Genomic DNA, 13,243 nt, shown 5'->3' on the forward strand with positions numbered 1-13,243 from the left:
TGGCAATTGGAATCTACAGCTTGTACTGTTATTGAATGTAGTAGCAACTATTTAGCTTTATTTTATGTTAGAATTATAATATTTTGATTTGGATGATTTTTATGTTATTGGTGTTGAAACAATTTAGCTTCAGTCTCACTTTTGTTCTTTGCACATTTTGGAGGTTTATATTTATGTCTCTTTGAGTGGACATGTTTGTTACTTTGTGATGAGGCTCTTGATTGTGTTATGTGCTAGCTGCCTAGAGTGGTGTTATGTATTTGTTATATACTTTAGCAATACAGAAACATGTCTTGCAATTTAGAGATCATGACACCTTTTTGATAACGGAGGGATCCAAGTGTTGTGACTATTCCAAAAACAAGTCCTGTGTGACTGTCATAAATAAGTTCTCTGCTTTTTTTCCTTTTTTTTTTCATTCTATACCTTTGTTCTCTGATTAAGTAACAGCCATTTACAATCCATCAAACTGAACCCATCATTCAGATTTTGGTGACTTGAATAATAGTACTTAATTCATAGTATTGGTTTGTGTTGTGTACCATTATAATTTGATACGGCCACTCACATGAGTCAATTAACAATATGCCTTTACATTAACAACTTGTTTAGCATGTATAAGAACAATATGCCTTTACATTTTTTTTAAACAGCAAAATTTTATTCTCGTCGAGATTGTGCGAGACACACAAAAGCTCGCGGCCAAAACAGAAATACAAAAACGTGCGCCAAACTGGTACAGCCAAAACAACAGAAAAACACCCAGCCACACCACGCAGGGAGGGAAAGACCAGACCCAAAAAACCCCCCAACAGCTGAAAAACCAGACGCACACAGCAGGCCAGAACACAACTGCACACCCCAGGACCAGCAACAGCACACGGCAGCCGGACAACAATGACGCTGTCATATACTCGTAGCCAAAACAGCAAAACAGCAGCATACAAAAGAATACACACCACCCACTTAACAGCCTTTAAAAAAGCACCATTACCGCACCAACATTATATGGAGTTTTTATACAAATATGTTGTTACATCAATAGGCGTTTACAAAAGCAATACACAAACATGCCAGAGTCATCCACATGCCCTCCATTTTTTATCCCTATTTGACTAGTTTGTTTGCATTGGAATTCGCCTCTCTAAATACATGAGCAAAAGACACCACTTGGTAAATACCTATTTGGCACAAAATGAACAAACCTGTAACAATTGCCATTAGTTTCTAGACAAATAAACAATATGTCTTTGCAAGGTTCTAATAGTAGTTCAATAACAATTCAAATGTACGTTGTCAATGCACGATAATTCCAAGATAATGAAACTCAGAATTCAAATTCAGAACACCTTACCTTAAGGACATAAGCATGAGGCAGCGGGGGTGAAGGTTACCTTACCTTAAATGGTTCATTGTCAGTTTGGAACTTAATCCCTGGAATGAAGTGAATCCAAAGAGGTTAACCACTGTTAAGAAGTTAAAGCCCTCAATTAGAAATGAAGACCCCAGAAAAATAAGCTATTTCTATTTAAGTGCTTTCAACAATTAGCAATTCAGCTTAACATACACACTTGTTTTCTTTTCTTATAACTACTAATTAAAGCTGCAAGCAATGCAAACTTTTCCTTCACACATTATCAATGCAATGCTGAAAGGCTTAGGAATATGAAAGAAAATGGTAAGAATATGATAGAACAAATTAAGAAAACAAAACCTGACCTTTAACTGGTTCATGTAAGTTCCAGAAACATAGTTTCAGTGACATAAAGTCCTCCATCTATAAATTTTTGAATAAGGTTTGGCCACATCTTTAACCAACAACAAATTCAACGCCGTTTAAAATCAACTACAATGCAAAAATTCAGAAAATACATAGAAAATCAAAGAGAGAAACCGATGGAGTACTAAGAAGGTAGTGAATATAACAATAAATCAATAATCAAACTTTTGTATGTAGTAATTGCAATAGAATAAAAGTGGAATTGAAGCAAACCTTAAAATTTTCCCTTCATCAATTTCATTCTTGAATTGAGAAAGATGAGTTTGGATTGAGAAAAATTATTACCCTTTTTCTTGATTTCATTTCATCTGCTGCGATCCTAAACAGTAAACACAGTGTTTGGTGGATTAAAGTTTGGATTGGGAACGTTGGAACGTTGAGCAAGGTGGTTCTGAAAAAGAGAACACTGTTTTTTTTCTTTCTTAAAGTTAAAAAGTCAAACAATAATTTTTATTTTTTTTAAGTTAAAAAAATCAAACACTAATTTGTTGTCATGTCATAACTCGTGTGATTCACACGACTGTTATGTCGTGCACACCAGCATTTACCTTTTTCAATACAAAATTTATGTTTTATTTCTTTTTTTAGATCCTTAACTTGTGCCCTTAACATGACCCTAAAACAATTTATACAAAAGATACAAATTTTGTTTATCTAAGTTTATACATTCTTCTTTAATGAAATTTAATAACCCATTTTAAAAATTTGAATCTTTGAATAAGATTCTTGAGTATATTAAGGTTCAGAATTTGAATAAGATTCTTGAGTTTATTAAGGTTCAAAAAATTTCTCAAAAAAATCAATTTTTTTTATTCAATGACCACAAAGTAATATTTGAATTAAATTGCTAAAACTAGAGAGATTAAGGCGGAGAAAAAGAACATTATAGTTTACGGGGGGGTTCACCACACGGTCTTTGCTAGTAGGCTACCTCTTATAAGCCCACATGTGTACGATTTTATTGCATATAATAAAAATCGATCACACAAGGACTTTTTTTTTTTTTGAGAGAAACGGGCTTAATGCATTTCATAAACAATCAAGGGTTCAATACATGATGGGATGTTATAATGAATACGGAAACTAGCTTCTGACAGAGCCGCTTTAGCTAAGCTATGAGCAACTCCATTTGCTTGTCTCCTAATGAACTTCACATCAGAGTTCATAAGATCAGTGCCTAACAGGTGTATACAATTACTAATTAACACACTAAATTCTGACACACCAGATTGCTTCCTGTAGATGTTATCTGCTATTGTCTTGGAATCCACCTCAAAATCCATGTTCACTAAATGTAGATCTCTCACCCATTCCATAGCCTGTAATAGACCGAGCGCTTCCCCGGTGTCAACATCAATAATGGGAGAGAAACAGTCAGTCCGAGCTAAAACAAAAGCCCCATTCGCGTCTCTGATGCAGATACCTATACCCACTCTGTCCATGTTTTCTGAAAAAGCGGCGTCGACATTGCATTTATACCTGCCTTCAGACGGTTTTAACCATGTTTCGATTGGAGGGCGAGCAGTGTTTGCGGTTGCTGCAGCCTTAACCTCTTGTGCATTCATCCAGCTAGCTAAAAAGGTAGTAGCTCTATCGCAAATGGTTTGACATGTGTCAGAGATATCATTCCAAATCTTGTTATTCCTATTTTTCCAAATACTCCACATAAGTGTGCCAAAGAGTGCATGATTTGTCTGTTGTATCCTGGCAAGAATCTCGAGAAGAGTCGGAGCAATGTCTCTTGGATTAAGCACCACAGCTGCTATATCATTCCATAAACCCAATCGCTGCCAACATTGAGTGCTTTTCGGACATGAAAACAAAGCGTGAATGCTGTCTTCCTGATCCGAGCAGAATGGACACTGAGTTGTGCAATTCACACCCCGAGCTTGCAGACGTACTCGTGATGGGAGGCAGCCACGAGCAACTCTCCAGATGAAGTTCTTGATGCGAGGAGGAGCCTTGCAGCGCCATATTTGATTCCAATTTCCATCTATTCGGTGCTGTACCACAAGTTGGTTTCCATCCATAATGTTTCTATATGCACTGCGGACTGAGTAAGTACCCTGCTTTTCAAACTTCCACACCGGTCTGTCATGATGAACTGAAGGGAATAAAGGAGTTCTGCAGATCTGCTGTGCTGAAATATTATCAAACAGAATATAGATGTTCTCTGTATGCCATTCCTTCGAATTTGGATAAAGCAGGTCCGAGACTTTCATGGCTGCCATAACTGGATTCATGTTAGTGGGATGAGGTATGGAGTAATTGTTAGAGATCCACGAGGGATCCCAAACCGAAATATTTGTGCCAGTCCCTATACTCCACTTGAAGCCATTCCTAATTACATCTTTAACATTCCAAAGGCTTCTCCAAACGAAACTCGGATTATGTCCAAGACTTGCCGCAAAGTAATCACTATTTGGATAGTATCTAGCTTTGAAGAGTCTAGTGATTAGAGAGTCAGGTTGAGTGAGAAGTTTCCATGCCTGCTTCCCTAACATTGCCATGTTAAAAGCTTTCAGTCCTTTAAATCCCATTCCTCCATAGCTTTTTGGGACCGTTAGCCGTTCCCAAGCCATCCAATGCATCCCTCTTCTATTGCCGTTACCATGCCCCCACCAAAAAGCGTTGAGCATTTTTTCAATTTCTTTAATCAGAGAATTTGGTAACAAAAAGGTGCTCATTAAATAAGATGGGATGGATTGTAAAACCGATTTTATCAAAACTTCTCTGCCTGCTTGTGATAAACACCGACTACTCCAAGAGTTGATTTTGTTCCAAATACGATCCTTGATATATTTGAAAGTGGAAGCTTTGCTACGACCAATCATCGAAGGGACCCCTAAATACTTTCCTGTACCAAGCACTTGACGAACACCCATGATAGTTGATATGTCATACTTCGTCTCAACAGGTGTATTGCGACTAAAAAAGATCTCAGACTTTTGGAGGTTAATTGCTTGCCCAGATGCCGCTTCATATGTTTCGAGTATGCCTTTCATGACATTGGCTTCTTCAGTAGAGCCTTTGAAGAAAAGGAAACAGTCATCTGCAAATAATAAATGTGAGATGATTGGTGCGGTGGTGCATATTTTGACGCCATGTAGATCTCCTTGTCCTTCTGCTTGCTTGATCAATGCTGATAAACCTTCTGCGCAAAGAATAAAGAGGTATGGTGATAGGGGATCTCCCTGGCGCAAACCCCTTCCAGGAACTATTGGTCCAACTGCTTCACCGTTAACAAGAACAGAATAGTCAACCGTTTCCACACACAACATGATCCACTTGATCCACCGGTTAGAAAAGCCCATTTTTATCATTATGTCTCTGAGATAGTCCCACTCAATGCGATCGTAGGCCTTACTGATATCTAGCTTGAGAGCAGCATCAAACTTTTTACCTTTCGTCTTAGTTTTCATGAAGTGTATAATTTCAATGGCTGCCATGGCGTTGTCTAGAATGGCTCTACCGGGAACAAAGGCTGACTGATTGTTTGAAATGCACTTATCTAGGATCGCTTTCAGCCGATTGGCAAGAACTTTTGCTATTATTTTATACAAAACATTGCACAACGCAATTGGGCGCCAATCCTTCATGGACTCTTGTGTGTCACCTTTTGGGATTAAAGTGATATTTGTAGAATTGAGCTTAGGAGGGAAGACACCTTCTGCTAACCAAGAGCAACCTGCATCGTAGACTTCTTGCCCACACGTATTCCAGAAGTTGCAATAAAATCCAGGGTTGAATCCATCAGGCCCGGGGCATTTATCCGCTTGCATTGAAAAAGTTGCCTCCTTGAATTCTTCTACCGAAAAGGGCGCTGTCAACAGCTCATTATCTTCCACTGTTATTACTGTGTTAACTGCGGCAACGACAGAATTTCGAACAGTAGAACCTTTTTGAAACAGCTCCACAAAATAATCTCGTGCAATACTCTTCAGACCCTCCTCATTTCTACACGTTCCTCCACTGTTGTCTTGCAAGTGATCGATTTTATTAATTTTCCTTCGCGTTGAGGCAGCTGCATGATAAAAGCGAGTGTTCAGATCGCCTTCTTTGTACCAAAAGGTCTTTGCTCTTTGTTTCCAGTACAAATCATCCTTCACTAGAAGAGTATCGAGCTTACGTTGTAATTCATGAAAGTGTTGGACGTTGTCTGCTGTAACCTGTGTTCGAGCCAGATCAAGCTTCCTGCGTACCTTCTCAATTTCTCTACGTGTTTTTTTGCCATGATTTTTGTCCCAATTTGACATTTCTTCAGCGCATATATTGAGTTTATCGGTAATTGATTCAGTAGTAACAGAATTCCAACATTGCTGGACAAAAGGCTTAAACTCAGGTTCCACCAACCACGAATTTTCAAATCGAAATTTTGACCTCTGAGCAGTTCGGCTTCTGTTGGGGACACATGAAAGCTTCAATGGATAATGATCAGACGAGGTAGCAGTTAGGCATTCAAGGCTGGCATCTGGGAATAGGTTGAACCAACTGTCATTTGCTAACGCTCTGTCAAGCTTTTCCACCACTGCTCTATCTGTGCCGAGGCTTTTGAACCATGTGAAATTGTAGCCTTCCATGTATATGTCGGTGAGACCTGCGTCTTGAATAGCATCTCTGAAACCATGAATAAGCCAAGAGGCTCTATCTGTCCTGCCTTTCTTCTCAGTTGATGTTAAAATATCATTAAAATCCCCTATGATGCACCATGGGAGATTTGAAAGATTTGAGAGTTGACGAATCAGGTTCCAAGACTCCTTCCTCCTACTACCTTCTGGAAAACCGTAAAAGCCTGTCAATCTCCATTTACCATGTCTAAGGTCATCCACTTCGACATCAATGTGATTTCTAGAATAATTTGAAATTGTACAGCTTTTAGCTTTGTGCCATAAAAATGCAATTCCTCCTCCCCTGCTTTCTCTATCGGGTGCGAAACAATTATCAAAACCCAAAGCATACTTTAACTCCTCAATTTTATTATAATTTGTCATAGTCTCATACAAGATTATTCCGTCCGGCCTATAGGTCCGAACTAGGTATTTAAGATTAGGAATTGTAGACGGGCTACCTATACCCCTACAATTCCAACTAATGATATTCATTTTTCTGGGCAGGCCTGGTGTCCAGGTCCTGCCCTTACATTATCACTTTCAAACAGACAATTATCTCTCATAACAATTTCTGGACTGCCTATTGCTAGAGAACTGATTGTTGTCTGAACAGCTTCAACTTCTTCCATTCCATTACCAGCTTCACCATCATCTACCCGGCTGCGCTTCAGTTGCTTCAAGCCATCCTCTTTTGTGCTTATTTTTATAGGCATTGACACATTCAAGCCTTGCATCCCCAGAAACTTAGGATTGGTTTGAATTGCAGCAGAATTTGCAGTAGGATGCTGCATAAGCACAGGTACATCAGCACTCAATTCAGGGTTGGGTGTTGCCATAACCTGAATTGGATTTTTTTGTCTAGCTTCCCTTACCAATCGAGTAATCCTAGCCTCATCTTCTTCCTCCTCGACACGAACAGCAGATGGTTCACCTGTATCAGTCAATTGCAGCGAGGTTGGTACAGATATGGGGGGCGTAGCCTGCATGGCTGGTTCAGCATTGAAAGCCACGCTGAAAGGGTTAAAAACCATCCATTCGTTGTTACTGTTGTGTGCACCAATATATTGAGCAAAGACTAGCTCCTTCGAAACCGGGTTTCTGCCAATTTTAACTCTTCCAACACGACTATGACTTCTGCACACTGGTCGTTGTCCACCTCCCTGTCTCCCTGCATCTTGTCTGCGCAACCAAGGATTAGCAAAAGCACCACCTTCTTGAGGCCCTTGAAACTCCGCCTTCAGACTCGGTCCCCATTGCTTAGGTCCTTCTACAAAGCCCTTTTCGAACCTTTTGGGACAAAAGCCATCTGTGTGGCCTAAGAGACCACATATGTAACAAAAGTTTCCGAGGTTTTCATATTTGAAAACCACGTTGACTGGATCAGCACCATCTCTTTCAAATTCCCAGCATTGTTTTAATGGTTGTGTAACATTCATGGAAACTTTCAGACGCATGTATTTACGCCAAGTTCCATAATTGTTGTTAAAATCATATTTTAGCAGTTTTCCAACATGGTTTCCAAGAAGGCTCCCCATAGATTCTGTCATGAATCCAAAGGGAAGATTATGAACTTGAATCCAGAGATCCATCGTGTCAATAGGCATGGTGATCAAGTTTTCACCAAACTGAGGCTTTTTTAGTAACATAGGGTAATTATCAAAGTGCCAAGGTCCTGTGTGTAACACCCGTTCCATTTCACCCTGATCATAGAACTGAAAAAGAAAACGGTTGTTCTCAGTTAAGAAGGCATCCATCTGATGGTCAGGCTTCCAGAGGTGTGCAAGTCTGTTACGGGTAGCATGAAAAAGAATGGGTTTGTTACTGAGCCATCTCCCCACTAGACAGCAGTCAAGGAGATCAGGATTGATCTTACCTTGCTCAGATGGGGAATGATCAGTGGATTCTTTTTGGGGGTAGTTTGAGGCCATAATTTCGTTGGTGATGTTTGTAAATAAGAGGAGTAGAATGATTGCAGGTTTAAAACTGAAAGGCATAAGGTAGTGACTAAACCTGTGGCTAGAGTTGCTATTTAAGCTTTCTGCTGAGGCCTCTAATTGCTGAGAATGTAAATGAGTCTTTAATGCACTTTCCAAACACAAAAGGACATTATGAACCAATAACTGAGAATGATTTGGGGAGATATCAGAATGGTACTCACTTTTAATGTCTGGTAAAGTCTTGACAACAGAAAGGGAAGTGTAGTAAAGCCATTCACCTCTAATTCCTTGCAAAACAGACGCTGAATGAAACTGACAGCTATAGACCAGCCAAATTTCCTTTCTTAACTTCCAATCTGAGACCACATTCCAGTCATGAAGATCTGTAGCTTTAAAGGCATTTAGTTTTGTATTATGTATAGGATCATACAGCCTCCTGTCACGCCTCACATTCCTCCCTCCTTGCTCTATAATCCTTAACATAGTACAAACTTGCCAAAACTCAGCTATTTGACCTTGTAACTCGTTAAACCTAATTAAAATACTTTTAATAATCATCAAGCCTGCTAACGCGCTCCCGTTAATTTTGCCTTTGATTGCCAGATAACACGGATGTGATATGGCATCAGTTCTGCTATCATTTGTCTTCAAGCAACCCACATCAACATGATACACCTGTGATAAGCTGAAGGAAAAATAATTCAGGCTAATTGAATTTGTCCTTGATAACTCAGAGCCTTTGAGTCTGGACTTGGCATCAGAGAAGAGATTGCTGTGAGTAACTGAGATAAATATGGAAATAATAACAAGCCTCCAGCTCCCTTCTACTTCTCTACCTCCCTGCTTATTATTCATTCCACAAATGTCCCAGTACTCATTAATCCCATAATAAATCATCTGAAACTCTGTGTGAACTGAATGGAATCCAGTTTGGATCAATGCATGGATGCTGAACATACCATATTGTGACACAAGATTGTGAGCGGTATTGTCCACAACATTTCCTCCAAAGAACTCATTGCTCATAGATAACACTATCCCACGCACGTTTTTGGAAGCTGTGAAGAGGAGACTAGGATGATTAACCATGACCCAATCAACTATACACTAAGGGAGTTTCATTGGACACACAACTATTAGATGATATTAATCCATCTTTAAGGGAAGACGACCAGGATGGAACATGAAAACAATATTGAACAAAAGAACAATCAGAATAGTAACAACTATACGATTGACAACAAACTCTCACTGAAAAAGGTATGTATCAGGGAAGTTTTGAGGATGAAGACCTTAGTGTTTAAGGTGGTGATACAGACCCGTAGGAGAGAAAAAGTATGAATTAGTTTTGGTTTCTTTCTTCATCACACAAGGACTTGTGAGTATCTAAAGTATTTCTCTAATATGTTTAGCCAACATAGTTTGAATGTTTTAGGAGTTGATAGTTTTATTGTGAAAAGATGTACTTTTATGAAAGAGCCTTGAAATTATTAGACTTCCTCACAATGATGAACGACCAAGTCTCAATTCCTCCTAATGTTAAGGAAAATCAAAGTCTAAAGGTGGAGTAATTAAAAGGTACATAATGTCCTTTTTCAAGGATTAAAAGGTGTATTCTAAACCAATACGTGCAACCTCATATTCACATGGTTTCTATATTGTTAGAATCCATTGAGTTCTTTTACCCCTTATCACCTCTAGGACTTTTAGACTATTATCATGTTTTAAAGTTCTTGTCTAATCTCATAAGTACATCATCAACCTTCGCCTTTCGGTACCTCGATTGATGCCTAGATATTTTTTAGGGTTAATTAAGTTTTTAGTCCTTATAAATATTCACAGTTTTGTTTTTAGTCCCTACAAAATAAAATCACACTTTTTAGTCCCTGTGACATTTTCCTTAAGCATTTTAGGGACTAAAAATGCTAATGGAAAAATTTATAGGGACTAAAAATGTTGATGGAAAATTTTATAGGGACTAAAAATGTTGATGGAAAATTTTATAGGGACTAAAAAGTGTGATTTTATTTTGTAGGGACTAAAAATAAAATTATGAATATTTATAGGGACCATTTACTTAATTAACCCTATTTTTTAAAAGCAATAAGGCTCGATTAGAACCTTGAAGTTCCATAATAAAAAAAAGAATTAGAATTATGTAAAGTCTATCATTGAATTAATTTATATAATTTCAAGACAATAGAGGAACTACTCACTCACCATAGTGATGAAGTTAAACAAAAATAAAATAAATAAATAAATTAGAATTCTTATTTAGAATGCAAGAACAAAATGCAAGAGATTTTGAAGTGTTTACAGTGATAAAATGACGAGGAAAGCCAGATTTGCATGCCAATTTATAGGCACTAAGAACATCTACAACATAACACTCCATTTTGGGTGCTTAAGTGGGTCATGCATGTACACATCATCTATTTTTTTAATTTTCAATGATATTACTTAATAAGCACCCAATGTCTCCAACCCAACATTTCAGAAAAAAGTTAATAAATAGTAGATCATATTAATAACTCAATGTCATTGTATTTCAACCAAGTTTATTGATTTTTTGTACAATTTATTATATATGGCCCACGAAAATTAAAGAGAGGGTGCTTATATAGCCACCTTTCTCTGTAAGCACCAAACATTTTCTCTCCACAATGAGGGTGCGTATTAATTCCAGTGTTAAATAAGTGAAACGCCCACCACTGTAGATGCTCTAAGGACATAGTTTCGTGCAATTCAGTAGCCACAAGATAATGTTTTCATGATAATAAGACTAAGAATAATGAAGGAACAATTTGTCTACCAATTTTGTGTTCAAGTGTGCCGGATTTTAATATGACAAAGGAAAGAAAAAGGTCAATCCGTTAGACATAGTAATGCTCTGTATACTATGAAAATAAACAAATGTTTGATCTGAAGAAAAAGACAAAGAAGACGGACAACATCTTATGAGGAAATGACAACATAGTAATGCTCTTCATACCATGTTTTCTATAAGAAAATATTTTGGATTAATTGTGATAATTATATATGACTATAGATAGGGTGTGCATGATGGTAAGACTTTCAATCTTCTCCAACTTGAGGGGCGGAGCTAGCTGGTCTTGAGGGTGTGCACCTGCACACCTGGATTTCTAAATTTTACACCAATTATACTACAGTTATGGCTATTTGCACACCCTGGTACTTTTGTTTTGCACCTCACCAAAAACTAGGCCTGACTTGTGCGCATATGCTCTGATATTGATTGGCATACTAGTGCGACTTTTAAACTGTTGTTAGTTATTTTACTATTTGGATGATTTTTATTTTCACTTAAAAGCCAAAAACACATAAAGATGGGGCTGCTACTACAATTAATCATCCATTACACTAGTCAAACACATTTGTCACAACTTCACAAATAAATTATATAATATATATTATTAAAAAAAAATCTTTTTATTCTTTTTTTAGAGGAATCTTTTTACTCTATTCTCTAGTTCTACTTTTATTCTTTTTCTTATGATATGATTAATTGCATATAATGTAAATGATAATACTTTTGTAAAAAAAATAAAATTAAATGATATTACTCTTCTGAATTTTTAGTGATAAATACTTGAATTTTCAATTTTTTATTGGATAAAAGTAGCACAATTTATGTAAATTTAGTAGTTTAAATTATAAATTAATAAGAAAAAGAGTTTAATTTCTATACACTAACTCTAACGTTATTTTACACATTACATTAAATGGACATAACTTGCTAATTTACACCTCGGTGTTTTTAGGTGGGTGTAAATTAACAAGTTAAAAAATTTGCACCCTCTGGTCCAGGGTGCTGGATACGCCACTGAACTTGACAAAGCATGGCCTCGATAGTCTCCTAGCCAGTCTCTCAAGGTATGAGTGATGTCCTCCTCATTTTCCAGTAGTCGTCGAGAACCCTCGACCTAAGAACTTCATTAATTTGAGTATTCGACGGACAATAAAGTCATCCTCTCTTCTTCCTACCACTTCTAAGAACTTTTGAATACAATATTACATTCATAAAGCATTTTCATAGAACTTTTTTACTATGTTTTGAATTGTATATAAAGACCTGCCTTTTGAACTTATCCTTCATATAAGGGATCAATTCTTCTATTCTCCTCCCATTCTTACTCTCCTTTACAAGAAACCGATATTCAATTTGAGGTAAACCAATTGATTTTCTTTAACTTCACGTATTAACCCAAATCTCTTATATATCTTAATTTTTGTGTTTGCTCGGCTCTGTTTCTTTGCCTTGATTCTTTATAATTTCTATTGTGATATAATATAAATCAAATATCTTAATCAAATACTTATTATAGTTTGAACTGTTGTATTAAACCGTTTCTTCATAAAGTTTTCCCCTGTAATGGTTGGTTCAAAGAGCATGAAACCGTGGTTGTTCCTAATGGCATAGCCAATACCATAGCCCGAGGTCAAATTATAATAGGCTATTGATGTGACACTTAATTTTCATAGCCAACATGACTTTTTTTTTCTTTTCCTAGATTTAAAAAAAAAATTTGCAAAAATCAACTTGTACAATTGAGAGCGAATGAAATCAATATTTAGTTTCAAACTTTTAGCAATTATTTATTCAATTTTTAATCTTTAATTTCAAATAAAAGTGATATTGACTACGAGAGTTGAGTTTCACGTCAACAAAAAAGGTCATATGAAGATAAATTTGAAAGAAAATTAGGAGGAAACTACCAAATCACAACGACTATGTTGGGATTAATGTATTTGATTGAATGGAAAGAAATGAAGTGCTTAATTTGAAAGATTACATTGTTTGATTTACAAAAATAATGAATGGAGTGAAATGAAACATAATGGTCTTATTGTTTGCATTGTTGAATATTGTGAAGCGCACCTTCGATTTTCCTTTC

At 36.9% G+C, this 13,243-nt stretch overlaps 1 long non-coding RNA gene across 3 annotated transcripts; it reads right to left on the minus strand.

The window, feature by feature from the left end:
- Positions 1-639: 639 nt before the first annotated feature.
- LOC146956527 (uncharacterized) lies at positions 640-2,155 on the minus strand. Of its 3 annotated transcripts, none has more exons than XR_015016530.1 (3): positions 1,994-2,155; positions 1,355-1,466; positions 640-1,181 (listed from the first exon to the last, which is right to left on the minus strand). It is a non-coding gene; the product is annotated as an uncharacterized LOC146956527 (long non-coding RNA). The 3 variants fall into 3 exon arrangements; XR_015016533.1 differs by having other exon boundaries at positions 640-1,205; XR_015016521.1 differs by having other exon boundaries at positions 640-1,466.
- Positions 2,156-13,243: the final 11,088 nt, after the last annotated feature.

The sequence above is a fragment of the Medicago sativa genome, chromosome 1, assembly GCF_051527215.1.
Source record: "Medicago sativa cultivar Bolivia chromosome 1, Bolivia_mono, whole genome shotgun sequence".
In the NCBI taxonomy this organism is placed as follows: domain Eukaryota; kingdom Viridiplantae; phylum Streptophyta; class Magnoliopsida; order Fabales; family Fabaceae; genus Medicago; species Medicago sativa.